General features: G+C 45.9%; 1 protein-coding gene across 1 annotated transcript in view; it reads right to left on the reverse strand.

The window, feature by feature from the left end:
* Positions 1-22,244, reverse strand: part of kalrna (kalirin RhoGEF kinase a) — a 1,222,490-nt gene that overhangs the window by 1,186,679 nt on the left and 13,567 nt on the right. The window contains exon 2 of the mRNA XM_038789520.1: positions 21,471-21,647. The gene's annotated coding sequence lies outside the window, so the exon portion shown is untranslated. The remainder of the gene's footprint in view (positions 1-21,470; positions 21,648-22,244) is intronic.

The following is a 22,244-nucleotide window of genomic DNA, read 5'->3' on the forward strand; positions in this document are numbered from 1 at the left end:
ACAGCTCACACCAGCACTGCTTTGTCCTACCATCGACTCTCCTGAAAGGTCTCTCCAGCAGATTCAGTTGTGAGATCCTGACTTGTTTGTGCCTTGGTGACACGCGGTGACTATCACACAGCCCAACCTTGCGCCACCCCGCCTCCTCAAACGCCACAATCAATTGGTGGCTGCCCACGGTTGGCAATCTTAACAACTGGTTGTGGCTGTTGGGGACTTCTTCCCGCGATTGGGAACACCACAACCGATTACTCAGTGACCCTCTCGATGCCCGCCCGCAGGTCGCAACCCTGAGTTTGAAAAACCCTGCTCTACACACACAAGACAGACAAACACATAGGGGAAAGAGGGCCGGAAAAAAATAATATGAAGGGTAAAAGGATAAAAGTTTCTGTTTCAGATGGACTTCTTTCAATTAGATTATTTCTAGTCTTGACTGTCAGTTCGGTGTTCTTGCTTTCAGTCATGGTTTTCACTGTAGCTTCATCAGGATCTCAAGACTTCTCTGCAGATTCAGAAACAAGCAGGCAGAAAATCTTTGTTGGAGAGAGACTCACAACTTCTTCTCTCTGTGTCCAGGCACGTTCTCTTTCAGACTTCCGGTGGTGGCCATGGTGTGAGTGGTCACACACAGGACAGCTCCTGCTTGAAGGCATAGGAAAGAGCTCAGGAATTTGAAAGCGGGAGTGGTTTTTCTGCAGGAGACGAACCTCCATGTGAAGGACCAGGTTAGGTTCGGAAGAGGTGGGTCAGGCAGGCTTTTCACTCGGGATTTGATTCAAATTCGAGGGGAGTGGTGATTTTAATGAGCGATAAAATGGGATTTCTGAGTACGAAGGAGGTAAGAGGTCTAGATGGGAGATTGTGAGTGGTGTATTGGGAGGGGTGCTGGTGGTGTTGGTAAATGTGTATGCCCCAAATTGGGATGATGTGGGTTGTATGAGGGGGTTTCTGGCAGCAATCCCGGATTTGGCCATGCACCAGTTGATCATGGGAGGAGATTTTAATTGTGTCCTGGAGCCGAGAATGGATAGGTCGAGCCCCAGGTCGATAGGTAGGATACGAATGGCAAGGGAGCTGGTGGGGTTTATGGAGAGAATGGGTATGGTGTACCCATGATGCTTTCAGAACCATGGGGAAAGGATAATTCCTTGTTTTCACACGTCTATATGGTGTATTCAAGGATTGATTACTTTCTAGTGAGTCGGGGATTTTGGTTGGGGTCGAGGGGGCAGAGTATGCGAAGATAGTTATCTTGGACCATGTGCCCCACTGGCTGGAGATTTGGTTTCGATCAAGACGAGAGCGGGGGCTGGGGTGGAGGTTGGATTCAGCGTTGTTGGTGGATGGAGGGTTTTGTGATAAGATGCAGGTGGCGATTAAGGGGTTTGTGGAGTTGAATCAGAATGGGGAGGTGTCGGTGGCCATTTTTTGGGAAGCACTGAAGGCGACGGTCCGGGGGGAATTATTTTGTTTAAGGCTCGTGCAGATAGGAAAAGGAGGGAGGAACATGACCATCTAGTGAGTGAGATAGTGGAGGTGCACAGGGAGTATTCAAGGGTGCCCAAGGCGGAGGGATTGGCAAGGAGGAAAAAGTTGCTGGGGCAGTTTGACAGGTTGACAATGGGAAGGGCAGTACGGCAACTGCGCATGGCAAGAAGGGTGCAATATGAGTATGGGGAGAAAGTGAGCCGCATGATGGCGCACCAGCTGCGGAGACAGATAAGAACTGGGGCTGGAGATGTGGTGTCGGAGCCGAGGAAGATAAATGAGGCATTTTGGGAATACTACCAGGGACTGTACGAGGCAGACCCGGGGGGAGAGAAGGGGGACATGTGGCGGTTTCTGGATGAGCTGGAATTTCCCCAGGTGGAGGAAGCAAAGAGGCAGGCATTGAAGGAGTCCCTGGGTCTGAGGGAGGTGCTGGATAGTATTAGGGGTATGAAGTCGGAGAAGGCCCCAGGGCTAGATGGGTACCCAGTGGAATTTTATAAGGAATTTGCGATGGACCTGGCACCACATCTGTTGGGGGCGTTTAATGAACCGCTGGAGAAGGCGGAGCTGCCAGAGACGATAACGCAGGCAGTAATCACGCTAATCCCGAAAAAGGGGAAGGACCCGGTGGAATGTGGGTCATATCGGCCCATATCACTATTAAACACGGATGTGAAAGCATTGGCTAAGTTGTTGGCGGGAGGATGGAGAAGTGTGTCCCGAGGGTGGTTGCAGAAGATCAAACAGGCTTCATGAAGGGAAGGCAACTCGCGAGTAAAAGACGGCTGTTGAATGCAGTGAGGAATCCATCGGGCGTTCTGCTATGGGAGGTGATGGTGTCCATAGATGCGGAGAAAGCATTTGATCGGGTGGAGTGGAGGTACATGTTCAAGGTTTTGGGAAGGTTTGGGTTTGGGCTGAGATTTGTGGCATGGGTGCGGTTGCTGTATGTAGCATCAAAGGCGAGTGTGAGGACGAATAATATGAGTTTGTGGAGCTTTGACTTACACAGGGGTAGGAGACAGGGGTGCCCTCTGTCACCGTTATTGTTTCCGCTGTCCATAGAGTCACTGGCAATGGCTCTCAGGGCATCGGCGGAGTGGCAGGGGATTATGAGGGGACAGAGAGCGCATCAGGTGTCGCTCTAGGCTGATGACCACTTGCTGTAAGTTTCGGATCTGTTGGAGAGTATGGGAAGGATTATCGGCCTGCTGGGGAGGTTTGGGGGGTCTTGGGGTATAAACTGAATGTAGGGAAAAGCAAGTTTTTCCCAGTGAATGCGATGGGGCCGTGGGCAAATCTGGGAGGATGCTATTTACAGTAGCGAGGGATAGGATTAGGTATTTGGGAATTCAGGTAGCAAGGGGATGGATGAGGGCTCCATAAGTGGAACTTAAAGAAGCTGGTGGAGGAAGACAGGGAGGATATTAAGAGGTGGGATACACTGCAGTTAATGTCGGCGGTGGGTCGAAGTGGTGAAAATTAATATTCTGGCAAGGTTCCTGTTTATTTTTCAGGCTCTCCCGACCTTTATACCAAAGGCCTTTTTTCGGAAATTAGACATGATCATTTCGGACTTTGGCTGGGTGGGGGAGATGCCGAATGTTGGGAGGACCCTGCTACAGACGCAGAGGCAGCAGGGGGGATTGGCATTGTCAAACCTCGTGTTTGTGGTCTTAGACATGATTGTGGAGTAGGAGGTGGATCCACTTTTGTTACACTTCTGTAGTATGTTTGGTTATACTACTGAATGTATTATACGTTTCTCAAACCAGTTGCTGATAAGGCTTTCTGAACCTTGATGAAAAGACTCAAAGTCGTCCAGTAGTAATTATAGGTTTATTGAGTAACTAAAACAATAATTTTGTGAGTTATTTTCTTTAAGATTAATACGAGTAGTAAGGTTACAAGATTTAAATACAGTAGCTATGTTTAACTACACTAATCACTCTGAGCTAAATCTATGCTCCTGCTCTCATTACAGTACAACCAAAAGAGAGAGAGAGGAACAGCCTGAGTCTGGCTTTTATACCCCTTAATGCTGCCCTGTAGTGATCTTCTGATTACATATTAACCCCTCATGTACATGCACATACAGAGATCACTACAGATCCGGACCCTTTGGTGTTGATATTTGGGGTTTCAGCGAATCGGGAGTTCATGGATCGGAGGAAGGGTGATGTCGTGGCCTTCGCCTTTCTGATTGCACGGTGGCGAATTTTACTGGAGTGGCAGTCGCATCAGCACCGAGGGTAGCGGCTTTGTTGAGTGACCTGTCCACGTCCTGCGGTTGGAGAAGATAAATTATAAGTTAAGGGTCTCAGCAGAGAGGTTTTAGAAAAGGTGGGGGATGTTTGTGACCGTGTTTGAGGAGCTATTTTGTGCAGGGGTGGGAGGGGGGGAGGGTGAAAAAGGTGAACAATTTCTACAGACTGGAAAGTTGATTGCTGGGAACTATAGTTTATGTGTTGTAAACTGTTTTGTTACATGTTTGTAATAAAATACATTTTTAAAAAAAAGGCATGTTTTGCTTTCCTGGGCCCTTTGGAAACATCCCACCTGGCAGAACACAATCACTGTCTGTCGCGGAGCAGGTCACAGTCTTTGGCCATTCAATTGGCCACCAGCCAACTAATCGGACCAAATCCTTCCAATCTCTCAGGTGGCAGAAAGTTTGTGTTTTATGTTCAAAATATAAACCTTCATAGCACAGTACTGTTTTGTAACTTTTGAGTCCCTCACTTCCTCTACTTGACTTAAAGGTACATGTCCATTAAATATCCATAGATCAAAAATGATAACGACAAAGTAAAAGAAATAGAAAATAAGGGAATGACAGGAAGGGTCCTTACAGTGTCAAAACATTTTTCCATGTGTTGCCTCCATTTTTTTTGCCAAATGCTTTAAATCATTTCCCTCTGACCTAAAACACTTCAGCAATTGGAAACAGTTTCTCTTTATTTACTCTACTTAAACCCTTGGTGATTTAAATATATTTCTGCTAGAATCTGAATGCCATGGATTTTCATAAATCCTGCTCTTTATGATAATCCAAAGGCTAACAGCCAAGCTTACCTTCGTGTAATGTTAATTTGAAAATGTTTGACATAAATATGATAAGCATTATGTAATTCTATTCAAATAAATCTTTTATGTAATCCCATTTTGCTATTGATTACATGAGGGAGAAGCAATAGGGTTAATTTAATTTTGCTTACAGCCCAATTGCTTTACATTTGGATTTCCCAATGGAGATGCAACTCAGGTTGTGAAATGCTGAACTTATGTCCAGATTTTTGGACAGTCTCTTCAGCATAGCAAAAAAAAAATCGGAATAGCCCACAAATCGTAAATCCTACCCCCTAACGCGGCACTTCATATTTTCATGGGGATGGGAATGGGGTCAGGGAGTATTTCATCCATGCGCAACTGGCTATTTAAATCAGCAGCTGTCTCCACTCTTGTCGGATGCTGGTACTCCAGGAGTGTAAAACTCAAAGTGTGCAAAGTAGACCTGGTCTGAACTAGGTGTATTTCTTTGCACAGCCAGGGGACTCCTTTGGAGAGGTAGGGTATCCCTGGGGAATTTCCTTTCATATTCTAGTCACTGCTTAGGGATTGACACAAAACAAATTTACAACTGTCTTTCCTTAACTCTCAGGAGTAGGAGGGTGAGGTTCCTGATCTCGTAGGTCAATTATTGTTGCCCTTACTGACTCATGCACCCAAGTTACAGGAGGAACATAGAGGAGATTGGCGTAACACCCTGGCATATAAAACCAGTCAGTGAGAATCTGGAGGCTAGAGGGAGGGCAGAAGGTGAGGGGGAGAAGAGGCACGACAGCCAGGTAGTACCCTGTGGTAGGACACCTACCTCAATATGTCGGAGAACCAGCATCGAAAGCAACTATGGCTATTATCCGTTAAGAACTTGGATAATGACCCCCTTTAAAAATCCACAACCAGAGGCAAAGTGCAACTACAACAGTAGTCATATCATCACCAGAAGTACAATCAAGCAGACATTTGTCATTTAAAAAATGCGCTTCATATGCCTCAATCACTCAGGTGCAGCACTGCAATATGCCCCAGCAAGATTATCAAGAATAGTAGTGGTGTGCTTCATGCTGCACAACATTGCACAGCAGAGGGACATACAAATCAATGACAATGATGGCATGAGCAGAATTTCAACCTCTGAGGAGGAGAAAGATGAGGATGTGGAGAATGGGTAGGCTCCCAATGACATAGCAGCAGGGACGCATGGCCATGTAGCTAGGACTGACTCTGTGCAGGAGGAAATCATTGCCAGACAGGTCCTTGAGAAAAGTAGATTCTCGAAAGGTCCTCCCATATGACAAATACCATCTGCCAGTGCCTGGGAATATATTTCCAGCTAAAGAACCTTGTACTTTGACTCCACAATTACTCAACGGACAGCTCTCACCAGCATAACCTTAAGCCTCTTCATATTGCAAACAAACGTGATAAGTCATTCACATGCTTGCTCTCACATGAATGCCAATGACTGTAAACGAGCCAATGCCACCAAATTATCCATAATTAAACCATGCCCACAATCCTGAGAACGATCAACATCAGACTTCAAATTCTCTACAGGTTGAGACGATTCTATGTTATAGCATATATGTAGATAAGGCATCTTGCACATGAGGAACACATAACTGTGAAACAACAGCTCTTTGACAGAACCTGTGCACCATACCTTCCGGCTAATAGTCCACATTCGGATATGGGTGCCACAAACAAATTTTCTGGCTTCCAATTACCTCTTCTTACCATGCAAAATACAAATCCTGGGCACAGCAGATGATCAATTTTACCTGCATGATACATGACATTGTAATGGACAATTTTAATACTTAATATTGAATAACTGCTTAATAGTGTAATTAACTAAAGCTGCAGGCGTTTGTGTGTGTGTGTGTGCAAGGTTAGAGAGAGAGAGAGAGAAAAACTGATATGCCAGCTGTATGAAGGACGAGATAGTAAAGCCAGGAGAAAAACAACTCCTTATATGGAATGGAGAAATACTAGTAAAAGAGAAAGCCAGCCATTGTCTACATGAATGCCTGTGTTTAACCTGCTTATCTTTTGAATGTATAAAGACTGAAGGTTGCAGGCGCTCGGCACGCCTTCCTCTTTCTCCTGTGGTTAGAGGAACGTGTCCTCTGCAGAGTTAAGAAATAAACAAACTTGCTCTTATTCATGACTGATTGTTTCTGAGTTTTCCTTTTTCCCACCACAGTTCTTGGCGACGAGGATGGGATCCCGTGCTTGAGACAGTAAGAAGTCTTACAACACCAGGTTAAAGTCCAACAGGTTTGTTTCAAACACGAGCTTTCGGAGCACGGCTCCTTCTTCAGGTGAATGGAAAGGCTTGTTCCAGAAATGTTTATATAGACACAGTCAGAGATGCCCCGGAATGCGAGCACCTGCAGGCAATCAAATCATCAAAGATGCAGAGAGAGAGGTAACTCCAGGTTAAAGAGGTGTGAATTGTCCCAAGCCAGTTCAGTCGGTAGGCCTCTGCAAGTCCAGGCTTGTTGGTGGGGGCCGAATGTAATGCGACATGAATCCCAGATCCCGGTTGAGTCCGCATTCATGCGTGCGGAACTTAGCTATAAGTTTTTGCTCAGCAATTTTGCGTTGTCGCGTCTCCTGAAGGCCTCCTTGTAGAATGCTGACCCGGAGATCAGAGGCTGAATGTCCTTGACTGCTGAAGTGTTCCCCAACTGGAAGGGAACAGTCCTGCCTGTTGATAGTCGCACGATGCCCGTTTATTCGTTGTCGCAGTGTCTGCATGGTCTCGCCAATGTACCACGCTTCGGGACATCCTTTCCTGCAGCGTATGAGGTAGACTACATTGGTCGAGTCGCACGAGTATGCGCCGCGTACCTGGTGGGTGGTGTTTCCACGTGTAATGGTGGTGTCCATGTCGATGATCTGGCATGTCTTGCAGAGATTACCCTGGCAGGGTTTTGTGGTGTTGTGGTTGCTGTTCTGAAGGCTGGGTAATTTGCTGCAAACAATGGTTTGTTTGAGGTTGCGCGGTTGTTTGAAGGCCAGTAGTGGGGGTGTGGGGATGACCTTGGCAAGATGTCCATCCTCGCTGATGATGTGTTGGAGGCTGCGAAGAAGATGTCGTAGTTTCTCCGCCCCAGGAAAGTACTGGACGATGAAGGGTACTCTGTCAGTGGTGTCCCGTGTTTGTCTTCTGAGGAGGTCGGTGCGGTTTTTTTGCTGTGGCGCGGTGGAACTGTCGATCAATGAGTCGAGCGCCATATCCCGTTCGTACGAGGGCATCTTTCAGCATCTGTAGGTGTCTGTTGCGCTCCTCCTTGTCTGAGCAGATCCTGTGTATACGGAGGGCTTGTCCATAGGGGATGGCTTCTTTAATGTGTTTCGGGTGAAAGCTGGAGAAGTGGAGCATCGTGAGATTATCTGTGGGCTTGCGGTAAAGCGAGGTGCTGAGGTGACCGTCCTTGATGGAGACGAGTGTGTCCAAGAATGGAACTGAATTTGGAGAATAGTCCATGGTGAGTTTGATGGTGGGATGGAACTTATTGATGTCATCGTGTAGTCGTTTCAGTGATGTCTCGCCGTGGGTCTAAAGGAAAAAAATGTCGTCGATGTATCTGGTGTATAGCATCGGTTGAAAGTCCTGTGTGGTGAGGAAGTCCTGTTCAAACTTGTGCATGAAGACGTTGGCATATTGAGGTGCAAATTTGGTCCCCATGGCTGTTCCGTGCGTCTGGATGAAGAATTTGTTGTCGAAGGTGAAGACGTTGTGGTCTAGTAAACATTTCTGGAACAAGCCTTTCCATTCACCTGAAGAAGGAGCCGTGCTCCGAAAGCTCGTGTTTGAAACAAACCTGTTGGACTTTAACCTGGTGTTGTAAGACTTCTTACTGTGCTCACCCCAGTCCAACGCCGGCATCTCCACATCGTGCTTGAGACAGACACTGGGAGATTCCGGGGATGCGTTAGCGCTGACGCCTTGAGGGCTTTTCACCTCATCTCAAACGCTTCAATTGCCCATCAGCGTGAGAGGACCAGGAATTACTGTGTCACCTCAGCACCGGGATCCGGACTGAAATCTGTGTTAAGGAATTGCTCTATTATTAATTATAGACAGTGGTGAACAGTCTCACAGTGACGGGTGGATTTAGACTTGGATCTATCAAACAGGTTGGACCTGTAAAAATACCTAAACGATAGGTATTGGTTTGCTGGTTTAGGAAAACCAAGCCACCTAAGCGCACGCGCTTACGTGCGGGAGCCTCCGGAGGAAAATCAAGTCACAAGGGATAAGGTCGCTGTGAGCCTGGGTCACAATTAAGAGACCGGTCATGGGTAATAGCAATGGAAAAAAAAACAAATGCTGCAAGTTTAAATAGCCCTAATATACGATACATGGTTACTAATTATGGACAAGACTCGGTGAGTCAAGTTAAAATTTGGGTGAAGGAGTGTGGTTTTCCTGAAGGAGGAAGTTTTAGTTTAAGACAATTGGAATTATTAAAAACTCAGTTAGAAGAGAGGGCAAAAGAAAGTGGAAAGAAAAGCAAAAGGAAAAGAGAAACAATAAATTGGGCGGCTTATGGTATGTGGAAAACAGAGGCAGAAATAAGAAATAGACGATCACAGGCGAAACCCAAAGAAACTGCAAATAAAACCAACTCTCTTCAGTGTGTTAAGTCTATTTCAGGTCACCCCTATTCCGGATGATCCCGACCTGGATGGCTGCCTCCCGCGCCCAACGGCTCCTCCACAAGTGGCCCCCACGAACCCAGGCCAACAGTCGCGACCGAGCCCTCCACCATATAGTGAACCTCCTCGGGGAACGCCTGAGACGTCCATGGGAACTCTACCGTCAGGAGCTGACCGTCACCCCCCTTTACCCAGATATCAGTACCATGACTACATCTGACTCCCAGTAGCTCACCATACCCGAAGTAAGGCGTCGTGCAGACCTAAATCTGCCCTTCCAGATGCACCAGAACCATTTAATTATCACAAAGGCGACGAAGAAAGGGAAGGAGACAGTAAATTTCTCGGCAGTGTCCTCAATGCTCCAATGATAGAGGTGGCGGGCCCGGAAGGACAACCGATACTTGTCCACAGACCGTGGACAATGAAAGACATTGAATGTGCCTATGAACAACTCCCGGATCCCAGAGAAGCGGGAGGCCAGAAATTTGCAGGCAAGGTACGCAAGTTCTGCCTCGAGTTTCGCCCCACGTCTCATGAGATGCGGCGATTATTGGGGAGGAAATTGGGCGCAGACATCTCCAAGATCCGATACAATTAGCCAGATGATAATGTACGAGCTCGCCAAGCTCAACCAGACCATGCAGATAATGTGCCTTCTAACGCCTTTGTTACAGGTCTGGTGGACGCCTGTCAAACTGCCTTTCCGGTAAGAATGGACATGACAAAAATTGCCTTGTGTAAGCAGCGTGACGGTGAAACTGTGTCCCAGTACCTGACCCGGCTCACAGAAGTCCATAACGCTCATAGTGGACTTACACCACCAGCTGACATGAATACAGCTGAAGTGACTCCGTATGAGGCACATCTGCGGAACAGTTTATGAATGGATTAAGTGAGGACATCGCTAAGAAGGTGAAAAATACATGTATTACATGGGACACAGGGAAACTCAACTTAATCAAACAACACGCCATACACACTGAAAAGCTACTGACACAAGAAAAGGCGAAGTGGAACAAAGGAGAGAGGATCAGAGTCACCAAGCACAGCTAACTATGATGCAGATGGTGACACAGGTTGCAGAAGGTCAGCAACGAGGAAGAGGTAGAGGACGGACAAGAGGAAGAGGCAGGGGAGGCCGAGGGCGAGGACGCGGTAAGACGGATGGGTGTTTCACGTGCGGAAGCAAGGACCACTGGGCAAGAGACTGCCCAACAAAGAGACAAGAAGGGCCAAGAGACGATGATGACAATGGTAATTGACAAAGGGGAGGAGAGGACGAGGAGGTATGCCTGAAGGAGCGGGTGAGTCCAAAACCTTGATGCTTTGCAATGAAGAACCGCTTAAGCTAACCTCTTGTACTAACATTCTTGAAAACTTACATAGACTATGGAGAGTGTGATGCACGAATCTAAACCGCGAGGGCACTTATGTTAAGTATAATGAAGAATTCTATCGTCGAATGCCAGTGTACGTATTACTGTGGAAGGGGAAAGGCTTACGTCTTTAGTTGACTCCGGTGCGGGAAACTCTGTGATACAGATTAGTCAATTAAGGCACCGATTAAGACGAGTGGGAGGTACCTGAACTCCATCGGGGCATCTGGCGTCATAATACAAGACCAATTTACTGCACCCTTAAGGTGTGAGACTAATTATGGAGAAAAGGTTTAAATTTGCATTTTTACACTCTAGGTGTTGCCCGATTAATCTCATGGGACGGGATTTGATAGGAAAATTGGGACTTAGCCTGATCAGTACCCCAGAGGGACTAAGGGTTACGGAAGGAGAGGAAATAGCATTCCAAGGAGTTAAATTTGACGCCAGACCTCTGATGTATTTATGAATGGAGATTGACTCCAGTGGCAATGAGTTCAGTAAACCGAGCACTCATGGGAGAAGCACGCAACGCGTTAACCCTATTAACACTGACTTTATGTCCGAGGAGAATCTGCACTGCACCGCACACATTCACTTGGGGGACCAGATAATCGATATGAGAATGAATGGTTCGGGAAGTTGCAAAAGTCTGAGGTGCTGCTGATACGGGAGTTATATTGGGATGAGCATAGGTGCGCTGCAAGTATAGACCTGTCTAGAATACGTCTGAGATCGGGAGTACCACACCCCTTTACAATAGAAGGGTCACACCCCATGTATCGTTAGCGAAAGGGCGCAATAGACAAGGGAAAGATTTGGGACCGTGGGTCCTTAAAATCTCAAAGTCAATGATTGGACACTGCTTTCAGACACAACTGTGTGGTTCAGTACGAGTATGCGAGCTTATAAAAAGAATCTTAACTGGCTATCTCAGGCAGAGAGAGTGGTGGAAATAGTCCCCGCCTCGGACCAGAGCCATAGGGGAACAACCTGGAGTTTTGTACAAATTACTGCCGATGACCGCGACTGCAGACAGTTCTGGGGATACTTTGGGCAAAGGGAAAACATGATGTGGGTCTAATACGCGATTGTGAGCCCGTAAAGATTACACCAAAGTCTGATTTAGACCATGCAGAACACAGTATCCGCTAAAACCCGAAGCGGTTAGAAGGGATCACCCCCGTATTCAATTCACTATTGAAGGCGGGAGTCATAGTACCCTGCAAAAACTCACCAGTGCGTACACCGATTTTCCCTGTAAAAAGGCGACTCTCCCGGGAGAACCCGAGGGATGAAGGTTTGTACAGGACTTGCAGGCAGTCAATGATGCTGTTATGGCTAGAGCCCCTAATGTTCCGAATCCATATACCATTTTGGCACAGATCCCACCCGGGAGCAGGTGGTTCTCCGTAGTGGACCTCGCTAATGCATTCTTTAGCATTCCTGTTCCACCCAGACAGTCAGTACTGGTTTGCTTTTTCATTTAATGGAAGTTCTTATACATTTACAAGGTTATGTCAGGGATATTGTGAATCGGCCACCATCTCCAACGAAACGTTAAAAAAGAGTTTGGAGCCACTAATCCTATCCCCGGGATCAGCCCTCCTACAGTATGTAGACGATTGTCTAATCGCAGCTCCAACCAAGGAGCAGTGTGAGCAAGACACATTGGCACTATTATGCCACCTAGCTGAGGAAGGACACAAGGCAAGCCTTTCAATATTGCAGTTCGTGCAAGAACAAGTAAAGTTTCTGGGACATTTAATATCAGCACAGGGTAAGACCTTAGGACAAAGCAGAGTGAAAGCAATCAAGAAATCCCTAAACCCAGGACTAAAAACAGTTAATGTCCTTCTTGGGGGTGCGTTCATACTGTAAGATGTTTATTCCCAACTATGCCGTCCTCGAAGCCCCTCTGAGTGACATAGCCCACGGGAAGGGCTTGCAAGCCCACAGTACACTTCAGCTGGACCCCAGAAGCAGAAAAGGCGTTCAGCGACTTGAAATTGGCTTTACAGTCTACACCGACCCTAGGAATTCCCAACCCAGATAAAACCTTTTACCCAAACGGTAGATGAAAAACGAGGCTGCATGACGTTCCATGCTGTTACAAGAGCACGGAGGGAAACTTCGGCCAGTGGCATATTTCTCTGCTAAATTGGACCCAGTAGTAGCGGGGCTGCCTACTTGCCTGAGAGCAGTCGCAGCTGCCGAAAAAAAGCAATAGCAGTCTCTAGAGATTCGTGGGATACAGTGAATTAACTTTGTTGGTACCACATGTAGTCTCACTACTTTTAGAGCAAAATACAGCTCATATGTCTGCGGCAAGGTGGTTAAGATACAACACGGTCCTGCTGGAAATGCCAAACATTACAGTGAAAAGGTGCACCATACTTAACCCCGCCACTCTTCTTCCCACCGCAGGTGATGGGGAACCACATGATTGTGTTGCTATAACTAATGAAGTTTGTAGTCCGCGACTTGACTTGCAGGATACCCCCCTACAAAATCCCGACATGGAACTGTTTGTGGATGGGTCTGCGTTCAGAGATCGAGAAGCGGGCCAGAACTGTGTGGGGTATGCCATAGTCACATCCACAACATACTAAAGCAGAGCCGCTTCCTAGACACCTCTCCGCACAAGCTGCGGAACTAATAGCCCTTACAGAAGCATGTAACTTGCAGAAGGCAAGTCCGTTACTATCTACACCGGACAGTAGATATGCCTTTGGGGTGACTCATGATTTCGGAACTTGTGGAAACATAGGGGATTCTTAACATCAACAGGCAAACCAATCACCCACCATGGGCTGATTTCTGATATCTTGGACGCAGTCCTCTTACCTAAGTGTATTGCAGTCTGTAAGTGTGACGCACATACAGGGAAAACGATCCAGTCTCATAGGGAAATGCAAGGGCGGATGCGGCAGCGAAAGCAGCAGCGTGAAAAACCTATCAGTGATAATGTAAAATGCCAATGCTAACAGTTCCTATCCCAACAGCGGACATACAAGACCTGCAAACACAAGCCTCACGGGAAGAAAAGAAAGAATGGTCAAAGGCAGGGGGTAAGGTAAAGAAGGGTATGGTACGGCCCCAATGATAAGCCATGTCTACCGAGAGCGCTATTTCCTCATTATGCCTAAGTTGACACACGGCAAGGACCATGTGTCAAAAGGAGGGATGTTCAAGAGTATCGCTGCACTTGGTACACCAGAGGCTTTACTAGTTACTCCCAGAAATTTTGTGAGCGATGTGTTATTTGTGCTACCAATAATGTGGGAAGGAATTAAGATAAGCCCAGGGGCGCACCCAGAACCACTGAGACCCTTCAAGCATATTCAAATGGACTTTATTGAGCAAACCCCAAGTGAAGGGAAAGAAATACTGCCTAATAATGGTTGACATGTTCTCTAAGTGGGTAGAGGTGTTCCCTACAGCCAAACAAGATGCTAGTGCAGTAACCAAGGCCCTGTTAACTGAAATCATTCCACGATTGGGGCATCCCAGAGAAAATCAGCAGTGATAATGGCACCGCCATTTGTAAACCAGGCTCTTAAACAGGTAGGAGAATACCTAGGCATTGATTCTAAGGCAACACTGTGCATACCATCCAGCGAGTGGAGGAGCGGTAGAAAAGGGAAAATGCCACTCTGAAAAAATAAGCTAGCAAAGTAGTTTGCGATGAAATGGGAATACCATGGACGGAAACCCTGCCGTAGTACTAATGTACATGAGGACTAGGGTCAGAGGTAGAGCCAATTGAAGTCCATTTGAAATATTATTCGGCAGACCAACCAACACTGGAATTGGGCCAAAACCCGTCACAAGGACCCTGACTAGCCATTGTGGGATGAAATGTTACGTTACTGTACAAAACTCTCTGCGATTTTATCTCAGGTGCAAGCTCAAGTGAAGGAAGCCCTGCCACAACCGGCTGAGGGGGAAGTTGCCTACGACCTGCAGCCAGGCGATTGGGTAGTGTTGAAAGACTTCAGGAGGAAGAGCTGGAGAGCTAGATGGTGGCTGGGACCATTCCAGGAGCTCCTGTGACGCAGACAGCGATAAAGGTAGCAGAAAGAGCAACGTGGATTCCGCTAGTCATTGTAAGCGGGTGCCAGATCCCCAGCTCACACGGACAAGTCAACATGAAAGGGGTAATGTCGCTTATCATGATGCTTATGCGGAACTGATAATGGGAAAAGCGTATTGGGCTGGAGAGGTTACAGTGACATTAACCAGAGGAGAGGACAGGCACAGCAGCAGCCCTCAACAAGGATCAATGGGTTGGCGTGGTCAGTTCTGAAGCTGGCCAACGAGACTGAAGCAGCCCTGACTATGGTAGATGGAGAGATGACAGCAATTAGGACCGCCGTGATTCAACACAGGCTGGCCCTGGACATCCGGTTAGCAGAAAGAGGGGGTGTCTGCAAATTGCTTAACATGTCCTGCTGTTTTTACATACCTGATGAGCATGAGAACATAACCAATATCATTAAGCACATGCAAGAGGCTATTCGAGTGCCCCCAGCAGCCGATGACTCCTGGTTTGCATGGTTTACCGGGTTATGGGGAGGCTGGGGGTACTGGATAATACATGTGATAATACCAATCGTAATCGTGTTCATGTTTTTGTTGTGTATAGGACCATGCATCTGCCAATGCCTACAGAAAGCAGCTATAGCAAACCTGTCCCGCAGTTACCGGATGTTGAAACTATCTGACCCAACAGCAGCAAGGGAACAATGTTGACTTAGAGGAGGCAAACCAGTGGATACCTCCATTCGAGAATCAACTGTCAATAGACTAATCTCTGTATCATATAGCTTAATGACAACCTGTTTCCCATTTTATGTACCAAAGATTAATGCTGGGTATTATGAAAAATCTAAGGAGTACGATACTACCTGATGTATGTTCTTTGAGCAAACATTTGTTTAACAATAAGGGAATGTAGATACTGCTTAGGTGACTGGCTGCGATTAAAATTTTGCTAGATGTTGTCATTAAGATGACAAAAAGGAGGGAATTGTAATGGACAATTTTAATACTTAATATTGAATAACTGCTAATAGTGTGATTAACTAAAGCTGCAGGCTTTTGTGTGTGTTGTGTGTGTGCAAGGTTAGAGAGAGAGAGAAACTGATATGCCAGCTGTATGAAGGACGAGATAGTAAAGCCAGGAGAAAAACAACTCCTTATATGGAATGGAGAAATACTACAGTAGTAAGAAGAGAAAGCCAGCCATTGTCTACATGAATGCCTGTGTTTAACCTGCTTATCTTTTGAATGTATAAAGACTGAAGGTTGCGGCGCTCGGCGCACCTTCCTCTTTCTCCTGTGGTAGAGGAACGTGTCCTCTGCAGAGTTAAGAAATAAACGAACTTGCTCTTATTCATGACTGATTGTTTCTGAGTTTTCATTTTTCCCACCACAACATCTCTAGCTGCGATGCCAACACCTCGGTCAATGTGTAACACTGCACCCAGCACAAATACGTCCGAAGCATCTGCTGCCCAGTCAGTATCTGTTCACAGAGTCTGGTTATTGAATCTACCTTAAGTCAACCTTGGATGGATAGTGGAAGGTACAAGGAATATTTTAGTGCTTGAGCCTTTGAACACTGAAATCTGATATGATATAACAGATATGATATAAAGGAGAAGCCTTCTGAAGCATTGGAAATCAGCCGACAACTTCCTGGTGACGGCATGTCAAGATGGACCGCAGCATGCTGCCCTCCTTATCACTGATAAGAATCTCCTTCAAAATATTACCATTCTTTCTGATTTCTCTAGTGTACAGTCATGTGTAATTGTAAGTAAAAATATCAAAGAGATACTTAAATGTGGTATATTTATCGTGAAAAGTGTGACTACAGTGAATCCATTAGTGCTCCTGGCGAGATGGAACCCTTCGCTCTCATACTTATATAATGCCCCCATGTTGCCTTGCAGGAGGTGGAGACAATCTTTTAACTTCTCTGTCTAAATGGCAACAAGGACCGTTGTAGCCTATCTTATTGTGGAGGCACCTGTTGGGATGGCCTTCAGACTGCAGCCGTTGCATGTCTGCGAGGATAGCCATGGTCACTGGCACATACGGGCAGCACGGTAGCATGGTGGTTAGCATAAATGCTTCACAGCTCCAGGGTCCCAGGTTCGATTCCCGGCTGGGTCACTGTCTGTGCGGAGTCTGCACGTCCTCCCCGTGTGTGCGTGGGTTTCCTCCGGGTGCTCCGGTTTCCTCCCACAGTCCCAAAGATGTGCGGGTTAGGTGGATTGGCCATGCTAAATTGCCCGTAGTGTCCTAAAAAGTAAGGTTAAGGGGGGGGGGGGGGTTGTTGGGTTACTGGTATAGGGTGGATACGTGGGTTTGAGTAGGGTGATCATTGCTCGGCACAACATTGAGGGCCAAAGGGCCTGTTCTGTGCTGTACTGTTCTATGTTCTATACGCAGAAGATGAGGGCTCTAGCGGAGCGGCTGCGGAGGAAGATGAGAGTGTTGTGGAGCTCTCGGTACCTTCAGCCTAAACAGTGACCTGCGCAGACCTGGGCTGGCTGGTCTGAGGGATGATCTGCCCCAGGTGGGTGAGAGAGCAGAGCTGGAACTTGTATGAGACACAAATATTATTTAGGCATAATATTCTAATTGTGAATACATGCTGTGATGCATGTCATCACCTTAACCATGTTTGTACTACCCTTACGACTCAACCCAAATCTTGCAAGCCCTTTCATGCCAATATCCCCTTCTGTTCACCGAAGTGACAGCATGACATCCATGTGCCAAGGTGGTTTCAACACTACCTTTATCACAGCTAACGATGATCACCAACAATCAGCTGTTTTTTCCTGGCCATTATGTAGCGGCACTTAAGGCTTCGTAGGAAAAAATGTATTTATTGGTGAAGAGAAAACTATGTACAGGGGTTTGCAGCCCGAGGCTGTCTTGGAGCCCGGATGCTCCAGTCCTTACATGCTTACTACATGGCTTCCAGGCATACTCTGCCCAAGAAAGGACTCCATCCTCTGGGGAACCACTCGCTTTCGGTCCCCGTTGATCGTTCAAACTAGGTGGCCCTCTTCTGCTGTTCTGTCTTAAAGAGATTGACACCACAATCCCTATACTGGCAATCTCCATGGCCATCTGTTCTATGGGTCAGATACGTCTCAGCCAGGCTGACCAACTCCAGTCCATGCCATTCATCACGGTTTTCAAATAGTTATGGCCAGGTAAGAAGGCATGAACTTGGTCCTTTTATTCAATCTCTTTGGTTGGTCACAACAGAGGTTTAAGTTTCTTTATCATGAGCATATGCCTTTTTCAAATCAGAATGTATTTAACTATTTATGCTGTGAGTAAGAAGGATGCAACAAGGTTCTCTTCAGTTCAAATGGAAAATATGATAAAAATGGACCATCACGTACAAATAGGTATCAAAATAAGAGAAGCAAAATTTCAATTAAGAATAGTTCACATAATATGCAATAAGTATCCTCTGTCTGTCCATGAGGCATAGATTTTTAATTGTTGTGGCCGATTTGGATTACCTAGTTTTGTGCATGTGGTCAGATGCAAAATATGTTGCAATTATCACAATATCTTGATTCAGTGGTATATTTCTAGCAGAGTTAACTTCTGAACCAGTTAATGTACTTGTTCTGAAAGAGAGAGGAAAAAGAACAGCTTTCTTCCTTGTTCCTCTTCTGAAAGCTTTCTTGACACTCCCCTATGTCATTTGTAATCTCTCCTCAGTGACTGCAACCTGTCCTGTAATACTTCACCCATTGTGTATTTCTATGGGGTTTGTGTTCGGACAGGTCTGTGGTAGCCATTGTTCAGTATCCAGCACTTTGTATTTTAATGTCTCTTCCTTTTGCAGTGATGAGTTTCCATGGATCTTCGCACTCCCATGAGGGGTTTGTTTGTTTTTTCATATTTTTCCCCCCATCTTTTTCATCTTCACCTTGGAGGTGATCTTAGACCATGAGACAATAAGACATAGGAGTAGAATTAGGCACTTGACCCATCGAGTCTGCTCCGCCATTCAATCATGGCTGATATTTTTCTCATCTCCATTCTACTGCCTTCTCCCCATAAACTCCTGATCCCCTTATTAATCAAGAACCTATCTATCTCTGTCTTAAAGACTCTCAGTGAATGGGCCTCCACAGCCTTCTGCGGCAAAGAGTTCCACAGATTCACCACCCTCTGGCTGAAAAAATTCCTCCTCATCTCTGTTTTAAAGGATCGTCCGTTTAATCTGAGATGGTGTCCTCTGGTTCTAGTTTTTAATTCCTAGTTTCTACCTTGCCTTCTTAAATAATTTAAATCGCAAAATTTCCAGTCTGTTGAAAGTTGAAAAGTGATATTTTAAAAAGTAAAGGGGCTAGTCTTGTGACAGATTACAAAGACAATATGAATTTATATTAGCTTGATATATAGTGTATGGAGAGAATGTCCTCTTCATTGTTTTTTGTGCTTCACAGTGCTCATTCACATGTCTATGTGCACCTCCATGAGCTGTGTACACCTACAAGCCTGTGCACACCTACAAGTGGGCAGCACGGTAGCACAGTGGCTAACACAGTTGCTTCACAGCTCCAGGGTCCCAGGTTCGATTCCCAGCTTGGGTCACTGTCTGTGCGGAGTCTGCACATTCTCCCTGTGTTTGTGTGGGGTTCCTCCGGGTGCTGCTGTTTCCTCCCACAGTCCATAGATGTGCAGGTTAGGTGAATTGGCCATGATAAATTACCCTTAGTGTCCAAAAAAGATTAGGTGTGGTCATGGGGGTAAGATGGAGGCGTGGGCTTAAGTGGGTTGCTCTCTCCAAGGGCCGTGCAATCTGATGGCCTCCTTCTGCCTGTAAATTCTATGATTCTATTAAGCCTCAATGCAGAAATAAAGGTATATGTCATGTCTTGCCTCTTAGATGCAAGATTATATATGTCCCTTCCCTTGAGCTCTGTGTGCAGGAGTCAAAACTACCCATCTTGCCGGAATGCTGCAGGTCACTGAATCGTTTTCCTGCACTGAATCCACAAATGCTGATAGGTCTCTCCTGTGCCCAATACAGCTGCTATTTGAATCCAGGCCTTTTATTTGTTGCAGGAGCATTACTGCAGTCCAGCAGGATAGAGATATGCTCTTCTCTTCCACCAAAACGTCCTGGCCAGAAAATCATGGGGCAGCTAGCTCCATCTGTCCCCCCTGTCTCTGTGTGACATTCTATGATAAATGGTTGCACTTGAGTGCTGAGGTTTGCACTGAGTGCTGAATTTGGGTGCATTTGAGTGCTATAGTGAGAGTTTGATGACTGAGGGAATGCTGAATTTGGTTGCATTTGAGAGCTATAGTGAGAGTTTGGTGACTGAGGGAGTGCTGAATTTGGATGCATTTGAGAGCTATAGTGAGAGTTTGGTGACTGAGGGAGTGCTGAATTTGGATGCATTTGAGTGCTATAGTGTGAGTTTGGTGACTGAGGGAGTTAGGTGAGGAGGGAGTAATGAGCTCCTTTCATTTCATTTCCGACATTTCCTCAAAGAGCGTGAAGGGAGCCGGGAGTTTACAGAGAGTGCAGCTGACTGGGAGCAGAGTCGGAGGACGGAGTTCCAGCTGGTTCACAGTGCAGCTGTATTCTGTAAGGTAAGAGGGGATGGAGGCTAGGGCAGTTGCATGCTCCTCCTGTAGGATGTGGGGGTGAAGGACTCCACCGGTGTCCCTTGCTGACTATAACTGCAGGAAGTGCACCGAAATCCAGCTCCTCAGAGACCGTGTTAGGGAACTGGAGCTGGAGCTGGATGAACTTCAGATCATCCGGGAGGCAGAGGGGGTAATAGAGAAGAGTTACAAGGAGGTAGCCACACCCAAGGTACAGGACAAGAGTAGCTGGATTACAGTCAGGGGAAAGAAAACGAACGGGCAGACAGTGCAGGGATCCCTCATGGCCATTCCCCTTCAAAACAAGTATACCATTTTGGATGCTGTTGGGGGGATGATCTACTGGGGGAAGGCCCTAGCGGCCAGGTCTCTGGCACTGAGTCCTACTCTGGGGCTCAGAAGGGAAGGGGAGAATAGAAAAGCAATAGTGATGGAGACTCAATGGTTAGGGGAATAGATAGGAGATTCTGTGTGTTGCCCCATTTAATCTTATGAGTAGTTACGTCATCAATCATGGGATGCTATAATCACACAGCTGACATCAGATCATTCAAAATGCAGAATATCCAATTTAACGGATGGGGGGGGGGAAGATAATTTGTTGTAAAAGAACAAAGAACAAAGAAATTTACAGCACAGGAACAGGCCCTTCAGCCCTTGAAGCCTGCATTGACCATTCTGCCCGTCTGAACTAAAACCCCCTAACCCTTCTGGGCACCATATCCCTCTATTCCATCCTATTCATGTATTTAATGGATGAACCTGAAACTGAAAGCCTCACATCTGATCCAGAGTGGGATCCTTGTGATGATGCCAAGGCCTAAGCGACTCAGAAATAATTTGATGAATTCTTTGCATTTGATGTTGAAGACAAATTAATTTGACAGGTTTTAAAATACTTTCATTGTGGTTAAAGGTACAACTCATTTATTCAATAAACCATGGCATACTAATTTAATGTATAGGTTGACCCCTGCTTTTGGAATAATCTTTTTGAGGTTGACTCATACACCAACTTTAATGATAACTGGTGCACAGTTTCAGCTAATGTTTCTTATGCTTCCATAACTATCCTTAGGTTTGTTCTGTACCATCAACAGAACAGCCACACCATGGTGGAAGTACATGGTGGAGGTTTGGCCCAGGAAACACTGAGAAATGAAAGGGCTCAGAGAATAAAGTCATCTGCATACTCACCATAACCAATTGAGGCAATGTAAATAGACCATGGTTACTCTTTGCTGTAGTAGTTGTATTGATATGTGTATATTAACTTATTAGCTTATTTCATGTGTGTTTTCCATTCGCTGTTAGCTTGCTACGTTTTTCTTCGTTATTGTATTACCATGTTTTTCCCAGTATGTTCTGTATACACTAATGTAAATAATGAAATGTCAATAAAAACACTTATTTTTCATTCAATCTTGAGTCAAAATGTTCAAAATCTGAGCTTTAATACAGCCAAAAGTGAAGATTTCACAGTCAGCAATTACTTTGACAGCACAGCGAATGTTGTTATACAGGCAAACACAGAAATTTGCATAAAGTAAGGTTTCACACATAGCAATATGATGAACAATCAGTTCATAGAATTGCCACAACACAGGAGGCCATTTGGCCCATCATGTCTGCACTAACTCTCCAAATGAGAATCCTGACTTAGTGCCATTTCCTTTTCATTTCCCCATACCCCTGCACATTATTTCTATTCAAATAATCATCTCATGCCCTCGTGAATGCCTCAATTGAAACTGCCTCCACCACACTTCCAGACAGTGCATTCCAGGTCTGAACCACTAGCTGTGTGACTTTTTTTCTTAGATCACATTTGCTTCTTTTGTAAATCACTTTAAATCTAAACCCTCTCCTTCTTGATCATTTTACATGCGGGAACACATTCTCCCTAACTACTCTGTCCAGCCCTCTCTTGATTTTGAACATCTCTATCAAATTTCCTCTTAGCCTTCTTTC

Source organism: Scyliorhinus canicula, chromosome 2, assembly GCF_902713615.1.
Source record: "Scyliorhinus canicula chromosome 2, sScyCan1.1, whole genome shotgun sequence".
Classification (NCBI taxonomy): domain Eukaryota; kingdom Metazoa; phylum Chordata; class Chondrichthyes; order Carcharhiniformes; family Scyliorhinidae; genus Scyliorhinus; species Scyliorhinus canicula.